This window comes from Ananas comosus, linkage group 21 (genome assembly GCF_001540865.1).
Source record: "Ananas comosus cultivar F153 linkage group 21, ASM154086v1, whole genome shotgun sequence".
Classification (NCBI taxonomy): domain Eukaryota; kingdom Viridiplantae; phylum Streptophyta; class Magnoliopsida; order Poales; family Bromeliaceae; genus Ananas; species Ananas comosus.
Window position 1 is genome coordinate 2,261,935 of NC_033641.1, and position 5,724 is coordinate 2,267,658.

The window sequence follows — 5,724 nt, forward strand, 5'->3', positions numbered from 1 at the left end:
GACAAAAATGTAAAGAATTATGATTGAATGGAAAAAAAATGTAATAGTTGTAGTTTACTAGTATTTGGTTAAAATGTAATTAAATATCATATATGGTTGTATGTTTAGCTTAGAGCTTTCGCTTCCGTTGTTGCTTGCCCTCGTGCAAACCTTATATAATTGAAAAATCTCTTTGTTGTCTGTTTAATTATACATGCTGTTTGAGCCTTGGGCGGACAGGGGAGGCTCTGTCCGTTCGGCGTCTGTTGACATGGCCCGAGCCCGACCAAATTGGCGGGGATTGGGCCGTGACACCATGCTTTACCTGTTGTACAATCCTAACTCAACTGAGACTCATCTTACACTTTTAGCTGGTGATTGGCTACAATATCAACTGTGATGCGCTACATCCTAGGGGGATCACCCATCCCAGAGCTACTCTAGCTCTACCACCCTTAACCTTCTTAACCTTTTGGGCTTAACCACTGTCCAAAATGCAATTGTTGGGTTTAGAAACTCACAAGCACTGGGCAATGTGAGATTCGTCTCATAGACTTAGCCGACATTATGGGAAGTCACTCTCCACCCACAACGATCATTAATTGGAGAACCACCCAACTTCTCATGAGGGCACCACGCTTAACTCTCCTAACAACATGGGCCTAACCACCGCCCAACATATTATAGTGCCAGATTCTTAGAAACTCACAAGCACTAACGAATGTGTGACTTGCCTCGTTAGCCTTAGCCAATCTTGTGGGGAGGCGCATTCCACCCACAATAATTATCAGCTAGAGAGCCGTGCTCTACCCGCTATGTGACCCTGGCTCAGCAAAGACTCATCTCACATTTTCTATTGGTGATTGGCTCTAATACTAACTGTGATGCCCTACTTCGTAGGGGTCACCCATCCTACGACTACTTTAGTCCTAGCATGCTTAACTCTCTTAATCTGTTTGTCTTAATCATTGTCCAACGTGCTATAGCTAAGTTAAGAGATTTAACCCTATTATATCTTCTATATAGGACTATTCCGAATCTTGGGGTCTCACACAAATTGACAGGTAAAGGTGAGGATAAAGTTTCTTTGAGGATATGTGAGAACATATGTTAACGGTTGTTCTGGAATTACCTACTTTGATTGAGATAACTTGCTTTCTGAGAAAGTTAAGTTGCGCAACAAAATAGGGATATTTTTACAATATCCCTTAACCAAGCTAGGTCTTAGGGTCCAACTTCTCATTCCATCAGTTTCACAGTAAAAGACTCGTCTATTTTTTTTGGCAAATGTTATACTATTGCTTCTTGAAATAGAGAAGTCATTGTAGAAACCTTACCAAATGCCATTAAGTCAATAATTCTAAGAAGATTTATCTTTCTAGATTACACTTAATTAGGCAAACAGAGTAAAGTATGTCTGCTTCTATTTCTCTTGCTACTTTTGTTCTATTTTGTCCCCCCCTCTTTATGCTTGCAATTGAATCGAAAAACCATTCTTGATTTGTTAGAATTAGACCTTTCTAGTGTACAAGTAAGCTTATTATAAAGTGTGAAACATATTTATTTGTTTCCAGTTTCTTCACTTCTTTTCTGATAAAATAGTTTTTTGTATTTTTTTATTGACAGAATATGAAGTTCACCTGTCAGGATAAAATTGTAGATATTTATATATTATTTGGTTGGTGTTACAAGGGATGATATAATTGCAAAACAACAATTAAAATATATGATAATACTTTCTAGTGCGTAAATTGTGGTAAAAATTATCAAACTCCTATACCATGGTAATAATTTTACTTACCTTTCTTTGATCAAATTCTAATTTTAAAATTTATTAATTTTAAAGATTGATCAATTAAAATTTTAATTGCACATTAATTTAATATACATTGATGTATTTATTATAAAAAAGGGTACAAATTAAACACTATTGTTGGCGATGGAAGTGGAACAACTAATTTTACTATTTTTGGAAAGTTGGCACAAGATTTAGTTCATATTCATGCTCAAAATTTAGCTACCTCACCGAGTTCGGATCAATTTACACTTGCTCCCGTGATTAAAACAATTATTGGTCAGAAATATATTTTCCAAATTGTACTTGGCGCCTGAAAATTTAGGTCAAGTATACCATCTTCTAAAGTCATCAAAATTTTTTCACTACTTCTAAATACCAAAGGAAAGTCCCCTGCAACGAAAAATTTGTTTATCAAAAGTGACGAACGGCTTCTTTCCCCTGATACCAGCAACCAAATTTGCAAAAAATTATTTGCAGAGGCATTGCCAAACACAAAAATTTCATCTGGATAATTCAATTATACATTCTATACTTATAATACTTTGCGTGAGTGTAATTTTTTAAATCTTTACATATGATTTTATGACCATCTCTGGACAATTTACTAAGGATTTATCTGAAATGCAGCTTAATAAAAAACATTGACTTAACCCAGCCTGCCTTACGTAAATAAACTGTCTTACTTAACTATGTGCTATTTATATATACCAAAGAATATTTTTTATTATTATTCTAATTGATTTGTAGGTTTAATGAAGCTGTCCAAGCAAATGAAGTCGAGAAATGAAGAATTGCAATTCACACCTCAATCCATTTATATAATTATAATCTTTATTTTGTATGGACTTTGATAGCTATAAATATTTTGACTAAATATTTGTTATCCACTTACCCAATTTTTTTAAACATGCCTACACTTTATTAAATACAAAGGTAGATTCTAAAATGTAAGATACTACAAAACTGAAGATGGAAATCAAACTGCCGACGATGACAACCAATGAACTACAACTCCTCTCCCGTAAACAGCGGGAACAAAAAATTGAAGCACAAAATCAATGCCTACATGTAAACAATGGGAACAAAAAATGTAGCATAAAATCAAGGCTAAATTACAGAAAACCTCCTTGTCAATACCCGTTTTTTTACTTTCCCCCCTGTCATTTAAAAACCTACAGTTTGCCCCATTGAAAAATGAGAAATGTTCACTTTGGCCCCCTACCGTCAGTATTCCGTTAGGGTTCCGTTTATATCCTATTATTATATATTTTTTATATCCAAAATACCCTCTCCTCCCTGCCGCCTCCTTCCTTGCTGCCCTACACCGCCGCCTCGCCCTCGCCCACCTCTCCATTCGCGTCCACACACATGCTCTCGTGCTCCTTCGCCGTCTCGCCCTCGCCCTCGCACGCCTCTCCGTCCATGCCCACTCCAATCTCCTCCCTATCGTCGCCGAAATGGAGGGGCAACGCAAGTGCAGGAAGAGCGGGAAAGCATGTGGAGGAAAATGGAGTTGGAGCTGCGGTTGAGCGAGTCGCGAAAAACGGAAGAGGAGAGGCGACGGCTAAGCGAGGTTGGGGGCGAAGACGAAAATGGTGAGGGGCATTTTGGTCATTGTGTCATGGTGTACCCCACTGTGAACATTTCTCATTTTTCAAGGGGGCAAAGTGTAGGTTTTTAAATGACAAGGGGGGAAAGTGAAAAAGAGGGTATTGACAAGGGAATTTTTTGTAATTTAGCCTAAATCAATGGTTGCAAGAAAGATGAGAAGCTCCATAACAAATCAGGCGGTGGAAATCACACTAAACAGCATACATGAATGGAGATGCAAATAAATAAATATACTCTACTCAGACTCCCTTGACCATCGAACATTATCAGACTGGTGCTGAAGCCTTCTTTCTTAGTAGTGCTTATTGAGTTAGAACCCATTTGCACGACAAAACCATCCTTAGCACAAATGAGAGCAACCGATTGCCTACAAAGTAGGCCATCCAAAGTACCTCATAACCAGCCAAGAAGGACTGCGGCCCTCTCAATTATCGCAACCATCTGATATTTAAAGCAGAGGTCATCATAGCATGGGGGAAAAGAGGGGTAGCGATAAAAAAAGTAGCGAAAAACTGCAAATTTGCGTAAAAGTAAGAATATAAAGGTGGTTTTGCTAAACACCAACAGCCGAAGTACCAAGAGAACCTCGGCTTATCCCCCATAAACAAGAAAAAAAGGAAAAAAAATTGAAGCATAAAATCAATGACCGAAGTATAAAATCGATGCTTCTAAGAAAGATGAAAAGCTTCATAAAATATGAATGGGTCCAGTAAACAACGGGAACCGAAAATTGAAGCATAAAATCAATGACCGAAGTATGAAATCAATGCTTCGAAGAAAGATGAAAAGCTCTATAGTAAATTAGCTTGTGAAAATCATACCAAACAGCATACATGATTGGGTATGGAAATAAATAAATATACTCTGCTCAGACTTCCCCGATCGTCAAATATTATGAGACTGGCAACGAAAGCTTTTTGATTAGTAGTGCTGACTAAGTTATAACCCGTGTGCACACAGAACCAAATTACCCCTAGCACAAATGAGACCCACCGGTTGCCTGCAAAGCAAGCCATCCATAGTGTCCCTATCGCCAGTTAATAAGGGCCCAGTCCCTCGAAATTATCGAAACCATTCGACATTCAAAGGAAACATCATCATAGCATGTACAAAAATGGAGAATGCATAGGGAAAGAAGCCGAAAATTTAGTACCCAAGGGCTTGTTGCCACGTACTTTTTTTTTTGTTTCAGTATCCTTTGAATACCTGGGTATTTTACATTATTGTTTTGAGAAGCTTTTACGGGGAATAAGATCGAAAGTTTAGTACACAAAGGCTTGTTGTTATGTACATATGTGTTTTTTTTTTCTTTCGGCAGCCTTTGAAAACCTGGTTATTTTACATTATTGTTTTGTGGCTTTGCTCAGGTAAGGCTCTTGCCGTTCACCTTTCCTACAGCATGATTTTACAAAAAAAAAGAAGAAAATCACGTCCTGGAACCCGCAAGACCCTTTTCTGGTTGCAATCGGATTCCATTAGTAATGTTCTAGAGTGTCTATATAATATATTTAAATTATAGGACGAACCAGTAGTTAAAAAAGCACGGTTTAGACACCAAAACGGTCGTAGAACCACGGTTCCGACATATTACTCCTCACTCAGAAAAGAACAGCACAAAATATACTAAGGCATGAGTACCGGCTCCATAGTACAAAAGAAGCCGGTTGCACATTCCAATACTAAAAGGTATGGAGTGTAGAGCTAAGAAGCAGACCCTGCTTCGGAGGGGCAAGTCGCTGTAGCAGCTCGATCAGCACATAGACAGTTGATGGTCTCATGACAATCATTGATTTCACGGCGCATTTTCACCAGCTCAGTTATAGCATCCACTTTTTCAGAAACAGCAGTAGCATAACAATCTTTCAGAAGATTGTGCTCCTGCTTAAGAGTCGTGAACTGCGCAAGCAAGTCACTATTCTGAACCGTAACATTATCATACAAACTTTTGTACAATATAAAATCATCGTAGTTTGTATCTTTTATTTGCAAACCGAGCTCATCCTTCATTCTTTGAATAGCCACACGGGCTGCATCTTCCTTTGCTACTACGTAATCAAGGGATAGAGCACCTCAATTGCGCACAATTTCAATAACTGTCCCACTACGTGCAATTGGAAGGTCAATATATGCTAGAAACGAACCTTCAGCAACAATAGTTACAATGCACTCGGGCGTTTCAACGCCCAACTTCTCGGCAATTTCATCAAGTAATCTAGTATACGAAAGTTGAATAACCGACATCTCGGTAACTGTAATTAAGATGTAAATTGGAGGGGAAAAACAATCAATTCAAAGAAAAGTGCTTATAGCTACATAATGAGAGTAACCCCCCCCCC